General features: G+C 42.7%; 1 long non-coding RNA gene across 1 annotated transcript in view; it reads left to right on the forward strand.

Moving 5' to 3' along the window:
• LOC137340864 (uncharacterized) overlaps positions 1-14,233 on the forward strand; it is a 273,978-nt gene extending 259,745 nt beyond the window's left edge. Inside the window, exons 3-4 of the long non-coding RNA XR_010966889.1 lie at positions 12,308-12,360; positions 14,169-14,233. This is a non-coding gene — a long non-coding RNA (uncharacterized lncRNA). The remainder of the gene's footprint in view (positions 1-12,307; positions 12,361-14,168) is intronic.
• Positions 14,234-15,105: the final 872 nt, after the last annotated feature.

Consider the following 15,105-nt stretch of genomic DNA (forward strand, 5'->3'; position numbering starts at 1 on the left):
CTAGCTATTCATTACATTGCCTATGACCAGCGCATATTTGATCCATTACATGCTATTTTTTAATAGCTGTAAGCTTTATGGTGGGGGACCATGGTACCCCAAATAAATATGGCGTTTAACCCACTGCCCCTCAGGAAAAGGCTTAAATTACAACTCACTTCTACCAGCCAATGTTTTGTTCCTATTTTACTATCTTTATTTCTGTGCAGTAGATATTACTCTTGGAAAAAGTACTACAAATGAAACATATAATTAAGTAAAGATTTTCTATTTATAATTACATTTGTCTGTTGCTAAGCTCACTTAAATTGTATTGTGAATGTTTGCCAGGCCTCTCTTGTTAATGCAGTACATGCGTGATCAGGGAGATGACTGATTACTTTTTTTTTATTCGTTCATGGGATGTGGGCGTCGCTGGCGAGGCCGGCATTTATTGCCCATCCCTAATTGCCCTTGAGAAGGTGGTGGTGAGCCGCCTTCTTGAACCGCTGCAGTCCGTGTGATGAAAGTTCTCCCACAGTGCTGTTAGGAAGGGAGTTCCAGGATTTTGACCCAGCGACGATGAAGGAATGGCGATATATTTCCAAGTCGGGATGGTGTGTGACTTAGAGGGGAACGTGCAGGTGGTGTTGTTCCCATGTGCCTGCTGCTCTTGTTCTTCTAGGTGGTAGAGGTCGCGGGTTTGGGAGGTGCTGTCGAAGAAGCCTTGGCGAGTTGCTGCAGTGCATCCTGTGGATGGTACACACTGCAGCTACTGTGCGCCGGTGGTGAAGGGAGTTTATGTTTAGGGTTGTGGATGGGGTGCCAATCAAGCGGGCTGCTTTGTCCTGGATGGTGTCGAGCCTCTTGAGTGTTGTTGGAGCTGCACTCATCCAGGCAAGTGGAGAGCATTCCATCACAATCCTGACTTGTGCCTTGTAGATGGTGGAAAAGCTTTGGGGAGTCAGGAGGTGAGTCACTCGCCACAGAATACCCAGCCTCTGACCTGCTCTTGTAGCCACAGTATTTATATGGCTGGTCCAGTTAAGTTTCTGGTCAATGGTGAGCCCCAGGATGTTGATGGTGGGGGATTCGGCGATGGTAATGCCGTTGAATGTCAAGGGGAGGTGGTTAGACTCTCTCTTATTGGAGATGGTCATTGCCTGGCACTTGTCTGGCGTGAATGTTACTTGCCACTTATCAGCCCAAACCTGGACGTTGTCCAGGTCTTGCTGCATGCGGGCTCGGACTGCTTCATTATTTGAGGGGTTGCGAATGGAACTGAACACTGTACTTCACCACTGCAGCTACATACTAGACTCTAGGCTCTGGCCACAATCTTCCAATCCTTAGATATGGGGATGGTGCCGGAGGACTGGAAGGATTGCAAATGTTACACCCCTGTTCAAAAAAGGGGAGAGGAATAAACCCAGCAATTACAGGCCAGTCAGCCTACCTTCTGTGGTGAGGAAACTTTTAGAAACAATAATCCAGGACAAAACTAATTGGCACTTGGAAAAGTATCAGCTAATATATGAAAGTCAACACGGATTTGTTCAAGGGAAATCATGTTTTACTAACTTGCATGAATTCTTTGATGAAGTAATGAAGAGGGTTGATGAGGGTAGTGCAGTTGAAGTTGTGTATATGGACTTTCAAAATTTGATAAAGTACCACGTAATGGACTTGTTAACAAAATTAAAGCCCATGGGATTAAAGGGACAGTGGCAGCCTGGATACAAAATTGGCTATGGGACAGAAAGCAAAGACTTGTGATGAATGGTTGTTTTTCAAACTGGAGGGTTAGTAACATAGGAACAGGAATAGGCCATTTAGCCCTTTGAGCCTGTTCCGCCATTCAATGAGATGATGGCTGATCTGTGACCTAACTCCATATACCCACCTTAGCCTCAAATCCCTTTAAAAGCTTTGGTTAACAAAAATCTTATCAATCTCAGATTTAAAATTAACAATTGAGCTAGCATCAACTACTGTTTGTGAAAGAGAGTTCCAAACTTCTACCACCCTTTACGTGTGGAAGTGTTTCCCAACTTCACTCCTGAAAGTTCTGGTTCTCATTTTTAGGATATGTCCTCTATTCCTAGACTCCCCAACCAGCGGAAATATTTTCCCTCTATCTACCCTATCAGTTCCGCTTAATGTCTTGTAAAACTTTGATGAAATCACAGCATAATCTTCTAAATTCCAGGGAATACAACCCTAGTTTGTGTAATCGCTCCTTGTAATTTAACCCTTGGAGTCCAGGTATCATTCTAGTAAATCTACGCTGCACTTCTTCCAAGGCCAATATATCCTTCCTAAGGTGCGGTGCCCAGAACTGAACACAATACTCCAGGTGTGGTCTAACCAGGGCTTTATATAGCTGTAGCATAACTTCTACCCCCTTGTATTCTAGTCCTTTAGATATAAAGGCCAGCATTCCATTAGCCTTTTTGATTATTTTCTCTACCTGTCCATGACATTTTAATGATATATGTACATGGACCCCTAAGTCTCTTTGGACCTCCACTGTTTCAAGCTTTTCACCATTTGGAAAGTACTCTGATCTATCCTTTTTAGGTCCAAAGTGGATGACCTCACACTTGCCTACATTAAAATCCATTTGCCACAGTTTTGCCAATTCACTCAATCTATTAATATCTCTCTATAATTTTATGCTTCCATCTACACTGCTTACAATGCTGCCTATCTTTGTGTCATCGGCAAATTTGGATATGTGGCTCTCTATCCCGTCATCTAAGTCATTAATAAATACAGTGAATAGTTGAGGCCCCAACACAGATCCCTGTGGGACACCACTAGTCACATCCTGCCAATTTGAGTGTCTGCCCATTATCCCTACTCTCTGTCTACTCTGAGTGGTATTCGGACCACTGCTCTTTTTGATATATATTAATGACCTGGACTTAGGTATAAAGGGCATAATTTCAAAGTTTGCAGATAACACGAAACTTGGAAATATAGTAAACAATGTGGAGGATAGTATCTGCCTTCAGGAGGACATAGACAACTGGTGATATGGGCAGACACATGGCAGATAAAATTTAACGCAGAGAAGTGTGAAGTGATATATTTTGGTAGAAAGAATGAGGAGAGGCAATATAAACTAAATGGTACAATTTTAAAGGCGGTGCAGGAACAGAGAGACCTGGGGTGTATGTACACAAATCTTTGAAGGTGGCAGGACAAGTTGAGAAGGCTGTTAAAAAAGCATATGGGAGCCTGGGCTTTATTAATAGAAACATAGAATCATAGAATCATAGAAGTTACAACATGGAAACAGGCCCTTCAGCCCAACATGTCCATGTCGCCCAGTTTATACCACTAAGCTAGTCCCAATTTCATGCACTTGGTCCATATCCCTCTATACCCATCTTACCCATGTAACTGTCCAAATGCTTTTTAAAAGACAAAATTGTACCTGCCTCTACTACTGCCTCTGGCAGCTCGTTCCAGACACTCACCACCCTTTGAGTGAAAAAATTGCCCCTCTGGACCCTTTTGTATCTCTCCCCTCTCACCTTAAATCTATGCCCCCTCGTTATAGACTCCCCTACCTTTGGGAAAAGATTTTGACTATCTACCTTATCTATGCCCCTCATTATTTTATAGACTTCTATAAGATCACCCCTTAACCTCCTACTCTCCAGGGAAAAAAGTCCCAGTCTGTCTAACCTCTCCCTATAAGTCAAACCATCAAGTCCCGGTAGCATCCTAGTAAATCTTTTCTGTACTCTTTCTAGTTTAATAATATCCTTTCTATAATAGGGTGACCAGAACTGTACACAGTACTCCAAGTGTGGCCTCACCAATGCCCTGTACAACTTCAACAAGACATCCCAACTCCTGCATTCAATGTTCTGACCAATGAAACCAAGCATGCCGAATGCCTTCTTCACCACCCTATCCACCTGTGACTCCACTTTCAAGGAGCTATGAACCTGTACTCCTAGATCTCTTTGTTCTATAACTCTCCCCAACGCCCTACCATTAACGGAGTAGGTCCTGGCCCGATTCGATCTACCAAAATGCATCACCTCACATTTATCTAAATTAAACTCCATCTGCCATTCATCGGCCCACTGGCCCAATTTATCAAGATCCCGTTGCAATCCTAGATAAACTTCTTCACTGTCCACAATGCCACCAATCTTGGTGTCATCTGCAAACTTACTAACCATGCCTCCTAAATTCTCATCCAAATCATTAATATAAATAACAAATAACAGCAGACCCAGCACCGATCCCTGAGGCACACCGCTGGACACAGGCATCCAGTTTGAAAAACAACCCTCTACAACCACCCTCTGTCTTCTGTCGTCAAGCCAATTTTGTATCCAATTGACTACCTCACCTTGGATCCCATGAGATTTAACCTTATGTAACAACCTACCATGCGGTACCTTGTCAAAGGCTTTGCTGAAGTCCATGTAGACCACGTCTACTGCACAGCCCTCATCTATCTTCTTGGTTACCCATTCATGTCCCCTATTTGCCCTCCTGATTTCTCTCTTAACTCTACTCCGGCAATCTCTATACTCTTCAAGGGATCCACTTGATCCCAGCTGCCTATGCATGTCATATGCCTCCTTCTTCTTTTTGACTAGGGCCTCAATCTCCCGAGTCATCCAAGGTTCCCTACTTCTACCAGCCTTGCCCTTCACTTTATAAGGAATGTGCTTACCCTGAACCCTGGTTAACACACTTTTGAAAGCCTCCCACTTACCAGACGTCCCTTTGCCTGCCAACAGACTCTGAAAGTTCCTGTCTAATACCATCAAAATTGGCCTTTCCCCAATTTAGAATTTTAACTTTTGGGCCAGACCTATCCTTCTCCATAGCTATCTTAAAACTAATGGAATTATGATCACTGGTCCCAAAGTGATCCCTCACTAACACTTCTGTCACCTGCCCTTCCTTATTTCCCAAGAGGAGGTCAAGTTTTGCCCCCTCTCTAGTCGGGCCATCCACATACTGAATGAGAAATTCCTCCTGAATACACTCAACAAATTTCCCTCCATCCAAGCCCCTAATGCTATGGCTGTCCCAGTCAATATTGGGAAAGTTAAAGTCCCCTACGATTACCACCCTATTTTTCTTGCAGCTGTCTGTAATCTCCTTACACATTTGCTCCTCAATTTCCCGTTGACTATTTGGGGGTCTGTAGTACAATCCTATCAAAGTGATCTCTCCCTTCTTATTTTTCAGTTCTACCCATATAGACTCAGTGGGCGAACCCTCGGATATATCCCCTCTCACTACTGCCGTGATGTTCTCCCTAATCAAGAACGCAACTCCCCCTCCTCTCTTACCTCCTGCTCTATCTTTCCAATAGCATCTGTACCCTGGAACATTGAGCTGCCAGTCCTACCCCTCCCTTAGCCATGTTTCAGTAATAGCTATAACTTGCCAGTCCCATGTACCCATCCATGCCCTGAGTTCATCTGCCTTGCCCATCAGACTTCTTGCATTGAAATAAATGCAGTTTAATCTAGACTTCCCTTGGTCTTTGCCCTGCTTTCTCAGACCATCTGTCCGGTCATGTTCTGTACACTCTCCCTTACTGCCTTTTGTTTCTGTCACCACTTTATTTCCCACTGACTTCCTGCATCGGTTCCCATCCCCCTGCCATATTAGTTTAAACCCTCCCCAACAGCACTATCGAGTATAAAAGCAAGGATGTTATACTAAACCTTTATAAAACACTGGTTAGGCCTCAGCTGGAGTATTGTGTTCAATTCTAACCACCACATTTTAGGAAGAATATCAAGGCCTTAGAGAGGGTGCATCAGAGTTTTACTAGAATGGTACCATGGATGAGGGACTTCAGTTATGTGGAAAGAATGGAGAAGCTGGGGTTGTTCTCCTTAGAACAGAGAAGATTAAGGGGAGATTTGATAGAGGTGTTCAAAATCATGAACGGTTTTGATAGAGTAAATAAGGAGAAACTGTTTCCAGTGGCAGAAGTTCAGTAACCAGAGCACACAGATTTAAAGTGATTGGCAAAAGAGCCAGAGGCAACATGAGAAACATTTTTTTACGCAGCGAGTTGTAACAATCTGGAGTGTGCTGCCTGAAAGGGTGGTGGAAGCAGATTCAATAGTAAGCTTTCAAAAGGGAATTGGATGAATGCTTGAAGGGAAAAAATTTACAGGGCAATGGGGAAAGAGCAGGGGAATGGGACTAATTGGATAGCTCGTTCAAAGAAACGGAACAGGCACGATGGGCTGAATGGCCTCCTCCTGTGCTGTACCTGTTATGATACAATGATACTTAAGTGTCAATGAATTGTTTGTATTCTATAATTGATGTTGAAATCCAATGTTACCACACTCCAGTTTGATACACAACTTACCCCCCCACCTTAGTTGCGATACTGAATTTATCACATGATCTCCTTCCTTTAGATACCATACAATTCCTGAATAACCAAATTATATGCCATTTGCATTATCTCAGCCAATGCTGGAGTGGGTGAAAATCATAGAACCCACTGATGAAAATCTCATCAGAAGCGAAAGACTTTACTCATATGCAACCTAAACCTGACTATTAGCTCCTTGGGCAGTCAGCTCAGGGATTCTGCCCCTAATCACTATCAAGTAATTCCTCCTGGAGAATTCACATCAGTCGAGGACAGGATTGGGTGCAGCTGTAATGTTCCCCCCAGGGTCAAATAGCCTCACTTTGTGGGTTCAGGCATAAAGAGTGGTCACTTGTAGCACTGCACCCCAGCGTAGTTCAGCATCGGGAGGAGAAATGAGGGGAGAAAAGTGCAATGGAAAATTAAAGACAGAAACTTTTGCATCATTCCAGCCTCCATCTTCCCCCCTTCCCCCAACTCTAAAATTATGTAATTTTGTGAAGCTTAAAGTCAATACTATCACTTGTGCGTCCAATACAGAGACAAATAAACCCACACTAGCAACTGGGAAAATCTTTTGAAAATCATCGTCCCACTGCTGCAGATCTTTTAAAAAGTCAAATGCCAAGGGAGCAAAATTGGTCAATGGCAGTGGTGCAAAAAACAGGCTCGTAGCAAATCGGCAGCTCGTTTTGCACCCCCATTTTCTTTCCCATTGATGGGCTCCCGATTAGCAATCAGCCCATTTTGCACTACTGCCATTGACCAATTTTACCCCCTCCCCCCGCCAAGTCTTTAATATCTCCACTAGGCGGCAACGTAGCATATCAATCGCAAAGTTTGTTGCTGATGCTGATATTAACTGATTGGAAGTGTTAAGGATTTGCTGTGGTGAAGACCCAATTCACACAGCGATTTAGTTACCTAGTCGTTGTGGAAAGGTAAGGAAGCCAGGCAATTTGATCTCAAATGACAGAACTTATAATACAGTCCACAATTTTTTATCTTAATTGGATTTTATAGACTCACTCTTACCCATGATAGTCCATAATGCTGTGAATAAGAAACACATGTTTTTGGATGATTTGGAGTTCCAGATTCCTCAGCCCACATCTGGAAGATAAAAAAATATGAATTTGAAGTTGGAAGAAAAATCATGATGTGTGAAGAAAGTTTGTTGCAAAATCACCAGGGACACTGAAATAGATCTCTTTCCTTCCCCTCCTCCACCAATCACCAGAGACACTGAAATAGATCTATTTCCTTCCCCTCCTCCACCAATCACCAGGGACACTGAAATAGATCTCTTTCCTTCCCCTCCTCCACCAATCACCACAGACACTGAAATAGATCTCTTTCCTTCCCCTCCTCCACCAATCACCACAGACACTGAAATAGATCTCTTTCCTTCCCCTCCTCCACCAATCACCAGAGACACTGAAATAGATCTCTTCTCCTCCCATCCTCCACCAATCACCAGAGACACTAAAATAGATCTCTTTCCTTCTCCTCCTCCACCAATCACCAGTGACACTGAAATAGATCTCTTCCCTCCTCCTCCTCCACCAATCACCAGAGACACTGAAATAGATCTCTTCCCTTCTCCTCCTCCACCAATCACCACGGACACTGAAATAGATCTCTTCTCCTCCCGCCCTCCACCAATCACCAGAGACACCGAAATAGATCTCTTCCCTTCTCCTCCTCCACCAATCACCAGTGACACTAAAATAGATCTCTTCCCTTCTCCTCCTCCACCAATTACCAAGGACACTGAAATAGATCTCTTCCCTCCTCCTCATCCACCAATCACCAGGGACACTGCAATAGATCTCTTCCCTTCTCCTCCTCCACCAATCATCACGGACACTGAAATAGATCTCTTCCCCTCCCGTCCTCCACCAATCACCAGAGACACTGAAATAAATCTCTTCCCTTCTCCTCCTCCACCAATCATCACGGACACTGAAATAGATCTCTTCTCCTCCCGTCCTCCACCAATCACCAGAGACACTGAAATAGATCTCTTCCCTCCTCCTCCTCCACCAATCACCAAGGACACTGCAATAGATCTCTTCCCTTCTACTCCTCCACCAATCACCAAAGAAATGGATGACATCCCACAACACCATCAGTGAGACAGTCACCCCAGGCTACCATGGATAAATGAAAATTGAAGAGATTGAATATACTTTGCGCAAAATAATATATTTAATTTTTGTTTAAAATAATCCCTCAGATAGAGCACAACCCCCACAAGTTACACAATTATGCAAACTTTTAGTGCACCTGACCTGCACAAGACAGACAAAGATAACAGAATATCTCCTTCCCCATGATATAAAACAACAGAACCACGAGTCAGCCCAATTTGAATTGATTTAGGTTCAAGTGTTGCCAGGAAGATGTGAATGGTGGACAAAAAGTAGATATTGTGTGTGGTGCATAAAATATACAGATTGTAAATGGATTTGATCATATGAGAGTTGTCTTAATCAGCAGTTTCCTATTAGTAGAGTCATTTGTGAAGATTGAAACCAAACTTTGATTTTTGGATACAAGAGCTGGACCTTGTTAGCCAATGAATATAATCAGTTGGAAACCATTAAAATGTGCAGACACAGCATTTCCTTTGAATCGTCAATATAACCAGAAACAGTTGGGATTGGAAAGACATTTGACCTACCCTCCTTGAAACAATAAACAACACATGAAGCTGGGGGATCAGTGACATTGCAGAGAATGAAGTGTTGGCAATGGCAACGCTGCAAGGACCACCAGGACATGGTCCAGTGAAGAAGGATGTCCGGTTCATTCTGCTTCCTGTGCTGAGACCTGTGCGAGACAAATTTCAGCAACAAGACATAACAGTTAACCACTTTAATGAAATTTTTTTTTTTAAAAAGCTAAATGATGCACAGAACTAGAATTGGATTGTGCAGCTTTGGCCTGCACTTGTAAATATGTTTGTTGCAATTCAGGTTTAGTACAAGGACCTAGGCAGTTGGTGATGGTAATTACCTGTTCTTTGCAGTGCACAAACTCCTTTCATGATATGTCTTCTTGAAAGAAGAATACTACTTTTCTGTGTTGTTTCAATGATCTTTCTTGTGAAAACATCTGCTCTGTGGATTGGTGGCCGTGCCTTCAGCTACCTAGGCCCTAGGCTCTGGAATTCCCTCCCTAAAACTCTCCGCCTCTCTCTCCTCTTTTAAGACGCTCCTTAAAACCTACCTCTTTGACCAAGCTTTTTGGTCACCTGTCCTAATATCTCCTTATCTGGCATTTGACAACACTCCTGTGAAGCGCCTTGGGACGTTTTACTACATTGAAGGCGCTTATGTAAATGCAAGTTGTTGTTGTTTTGTTGACCTGAGACTTTAAGTAGCAACTGTTGGGTTACAGTGCTTTCATTACCAATATTTCACTGTACCAGTAAAACCGCCTATTTAGAAACTACCGTTTTACCAAAAGCCAAAAGGAACAGAGCCCAACATGTTTGCAAGTTCAGCCAAAACCATACTTTAATCACTGAGATATTTAATTCAGTAAATCTTGATTTTGGGACCATTATGGTAATTTATTTTTCTGGTCTGTATGGCTTGGTACCACACCAACCAATGTGTTTACCCCAGAACCACACCACACAGTGGACTGAACCATTGAGGGGAACTCCTTAAGTAATTCCTGACGTCAAACGAAAGTTGATCTAATGCACAGCCCAACTCGTATCAAATGATCATTCAATTTTGGACCAACCAGGTTTCATTGAAGAATAATTCAAAACTGAATCCAGAGATTTTCTCATTTGGCTGTCAAAAGCCCAAATTAGGATCATTGTGGTGTTACAGTACATTATTGGCTCAATACATCGAATGGGAGAAATTAAAAATAACTTCAAAAATTCAAGCAAAAAAAAAATCAGATTGGATCCTCTGACAAACAAAAAAAATTCACTTTCGAAGTTCAGCCAAACCATCCTAGGCTCATTGCCGCTATTCAGATATGCTCAGATTAGACTTCTTCCTGTCTTGTGCAATAAACAATGCCTGAAATGCCATAAAACCAATTGTGCCATTAAAAAAGAAATCAGAATCTAATTACCGAAAAAATAAACAAATTCGATGCAATGGGACTATTTGGTCTGTTCTCACACGGGCCAGTAGCCCATCTGAGCCCATGCCCAGCACAAATGGGCTTCAAGAAGTGTTCGCAGATGTCATCAGTTTCTCATGACAGTGACAATGCAACTCCAGCAACGCAGCCCCCTTCAATGCCAGCACAGGAGGGAGCTTCAGGCATTTTCCCAGAAAAGAATTGAATGCACAAGTGACACGGTACTCGAAGCAGGTCCTGCAACAACATCAGTATCACTCAGATGAGTGTCACCTCAGTCCTCCAGGCTCCGTCGGTACAGTCCCAGCACCAACCTCTCAACCTCCTGATGCTGAGGTCACACCACATTGAACCTGTTGTCGTTCTCTGACCTCAGATGACAGAGTGGTGTCATCAGCCATGACTAGAGTAGGTAATCCTGGTCTCCAAGCAGCTATCCAGATACAGTTCTCTGAATGCAGATATTTTTGAGTATCAGAAAACAAAAGAATCATGGCAGTTTCCAGGGTAACATACAGGGTTCACACACCAGAACAATGTGACACTCCAAATTGCTTTACAGCCAATGAAATACTTTTGAAGTGTAGCCACTGTTGAAGTGTAGGAAATGCGGCAGCCAATTTGCGCACAGTAAGCTCCCGCAAACAGCAATGTGATAATGACCAGATAATCTGTTACAGTGATGTTGGTTTAGAGGTAAATATTGGCCAGGACCCGGGGGAGAACTCCCCTACTCTTCTTCGAATAGTGCTATAGGATCTTTTACGTCCACCTGAGAGGGCAGATAGGGTCTCAGTTTAACGTCTCATCTGAAAGATAGCACCTCCAACAGTGCAAAAGTCCCTCAGAACTGCACTGTGAGTGTCAACCTAGATTTTGTGCTCAAGTCCCTGGAGTGAGATTTGCACCCACAACCTTCTGACTCAGAGGCGAGAGTGCTGCCTACTGAGCCATGGCTGACTGAACGTGCCCATCTCTGTCTCTACCACACCACTAAGGAAATTTCAAAATAAGGTGGCCTCGATCTGGACATACTGTTTGATATGTTCAGTGATGCTGCTGTAGTACCAGCCAACAGCACTGTTGTGAGCGAGTAAAGTGATACTGAGCAGTTCACATCCACTGAGACATACTTGCCCGACGCTCCAGTCTCCTCTGAAATCCTGATTGTCACTGAATGGCGGGTGACCTGGGTCTCAGAGGAAACCAGGGGGTGGAAGGTGCTGTCCATTTCACCCAGCCATGCTACTGCAAATCGACTTACTAGTCCACATCTACCAACCCCAAGGGATTTCTATTGGAGCCGACACCACATAAATACGGTGAGATGTCCTGACCTAATGTGGTGTGCGGGCACTGAATCCAGACGAACAGATGTATCCAGATGTTATATCACTTAGTTTGATGCCAGGTTTATGCCCATACTGGTATATCAGAAAAAAGTTGATTTACACATCCTCTGAGTCTCGTATATGTCTTTTATTCCTCTAATTTCTCTCATTCTTTCTCATTTTCAATTATCACTTAACATTCAGCCATCTCCTGTTCTCCACCTAATCACTTTACAGTTCATTCTTTGTCTTTTCTTGTGTATCTGGTCATTTTCTTCCCCGTCCCCTTCCTCCTTTGCTCTGTCCCTCCTGATAAGTTTTTTTTTATTCGTTCACGGGATGTGGGCGTCGCTGGCGAGGCCAGCATTTATTGCCCATCCCTAATTGCCCTCGAGAAGGTGGTGGTGAGCCGCCTTCTTGAATATCAGTAACATCTTCCAGTCCTAATGAAGGGTCATATGAATCTGAGGCATTAACTTTTCTCCTCTCTCTGCAGATGCTGCTTGACCTGCTGAGTGTTTCCAGCATTTCCTGTTTTTATTGCATGAGGTATCTGCTTTTTCTTTTTTTAGTCCTGAATTTATTTACAGCACTACATGCATGTATGCTGTGGAATCTCAATAACATTTTGTCTGAATGTTTGTAAAAGAAAGAACTTGCATTTCTATAGCACCTTTCATGACCACCCAAAGCACTTTACAGCCAATGAAGTACTTTGGAAGTGTGGTCACTGTTGTAATGTAGGAAACACAGCAACCTGTTTTTTTAGTGATGTTGGATGAGAGACAAATATTGGCCAGCACTCCCCTGCTCTTCTTCAAAATAGTGCCCTGGGATCTTTTATGTCCACCTGAGAGGGCAGAGGGGGCCTCAGTTTAAAGTCTCATTCGAAAGTCTACACCTCCAACAGTGTAACACTCCCTCAGCGCTACACTGGAATATCAGTCTGGATTATATGCTTAAGTCTATGGAGGGGGACTCTGAACCCACAACTGTCTGACTCAGAGGCAAGAGTGCTACCAACTGAGCCACTGCTGACACCTGGCTAAGGTGCGAGTCTGAAGCATCATAACACTCACTCAGACACAACGACAGCTTAGCAATTACAACCTTGATGCACATTTCCATTTAATCGGTGTCAGATTTTAAATAGGGTTTATAATCACCCAAGTTGCCATATTCCAGTAGTCCTTTCAGAAATCTGTATTGGATATATTCTGATTCAAGAACTCTAATGTACCTTTACTTGGCACCGGGAATGCCCAAAGGTTCTCCCACTTGAGTCTAAAGCACTTAATAATACCTAAAATAGCCTTAACAATTCACATCCAATTTAATCAAGTGCTGTGTGTGTGAGACCGACAATCTCCAGTTTCTATTCAGAGACTTCACTGCCTATAAACTGTTTAATAATTGAGAAAATTGGGCAAGAACGTAATTTTTCTGATTCAGCCATCGATATGAAAGAAGTAAATATCTGAATGAGTTACATTGGTTGATTTCAGATTAAAGTGGCCTACAAAAGGGGACTGGTATGGGGCAACAGTCTAAATTTGTTAGCTGCATATAAAATACAAGGTGGAGAAGAGTAGATTTCCAAAGAAAATAAATCACAGAGTGATGTCTGATTACATAAACTGAGGTCAGAAGGGGAGTGGGTTACATAGCCAAACATGAAGAACTGGTTTGCTTTCAGTTAAAGCAGTTGCAATGGGTTTCAAATTCTCAACTTAAAAACAAATGTGCCTGCATTTTTGGCAAACGGGAAGGATTAAAGAATGCGCAGTTTTAAAGGGCTGTCACGGGGTGAAGCGGCCTTGAACGTTGACTCTGATACCTGGACTCAGACTGTGTAGGGCTAAGATCAGAGAGGATCTAGAGATAAAAAGTAAACGAATCCAGGAAAAGAACGAGGGCTGGGGCAGGAACAAAGAAAGGGATGTTATCGAGGGTGTGCACAGGTCACTGTATTTGGGTGCATTACACTCTCCAAATCACCATTTGGGGAGTAGCTGCCATCCAGCTCCCTCCCTATGTCAGCACCTCTAGCCATCTGAAAAAAACTATACAATCTATAACAGACTCAGATGCAACTTATGGACCTAATTTGCAGCCGTCTGTTTCAAATTGTAATTTACAAACGCAGCAAGTTATGTTTATATTTCCACTGGCAAATTTGAGAATTTAGGCCTTAAAGGATACCATGACTTGACTGTTTATAATTAATGATCTTTTCAATTCCTTCATTTTATTTTTGTATCTTCTTTCAAAAAATGTGTTTTATTCAAGGTAAATGCATATTAGTACAGCTATATTTATGAGAAAGAAAATTATATGTTTTCTTTTACTTCACCAAGGAACCTTGCTGAAGGGTCAAGGCCCAGAGTGCAGGACACCACCAAGATTGAAAACAGAAGATGAGGTAAATGAAGAATTAGTGGTTAGAGGACGTCGGGTTAGGTTTTAGTGCAAAGTACAGAGAGAAGATAAGGACGAGTGAGGCAAGGAGTTGCACAGTTGTGAAGCCATGGGACAGAATGAGTTGTGGTGGGAAACAAAGACATACGCACCTATAAACAGCTATACACACAGACGCATTCCCAGACCACTGAAGGACACCTCACATTGCACAAAATTATAGACTTGGATTGTACAAAAGAAACATTTAAAATGGTACTCCTAAAGTTTGACTTCCCTAATATTCACATGAAAGAAAGAAATGACAAAGGCAGTGGGTTGATTTGTAATTTCTTTTCTTGAAGCATGAGCCCAAAAATGGGCCACCGCATCTTGTGAATATGTTTTTGTTGCTCAAGATAGTGGGCTTGTTTTGCTTTCCATTGAATGGGATGTTTTCCAAACTTGAAAGCATTTCCTTACCCATACAAACATATGGTTTAGCATTTTGGCTTAGCAATCTCTAATTTAATAAGAATCTTTTTCTGGATAGATGCCGGACGTTTGGCCCTGTTGGCACTTCCTGTCATAAAACACATAAAAATATGGTTCCAGACCCAATTAAAAAAAAAAATTGAATACCATTATTAAGGTTAGAGCAATTTCATCTTCAGTTTCTTCAGCCCTCCAAACCAAGCGTTCCAAAAGTGTTTTGGCACAGTCAACGCAATGATTTAATCCCAATATGGCGCAACCTGGCTATTCCATATAAAGTTGCAGGTAAGAGAATGTTAGTTGCAATGTGGAGTTTAAGAAAAAGCTGGAAAAACAAAGTTGTGGTGGAGTAGTCCAACCCTGACCTTTCCTTCACAATACTGTGGGTGTTCAGTTGAGCCT

The sequence above is a fragment of the Heptranchias perlo genome, chromosome 22 (genome assembly GCF_035084215.1).
Source record: "Heptranchias perlo isolate sHepPer1 chromosome 22, sHepPer1.hap1, whole genome shotgun sequence".
Classification (NCBI taxonomy): Eukaryota; Metazoa; Chordata; class Chondrichthyes; order Hexanchiformes; family Hexanchidae; genus Heptranchias; species Heptranchias perlo.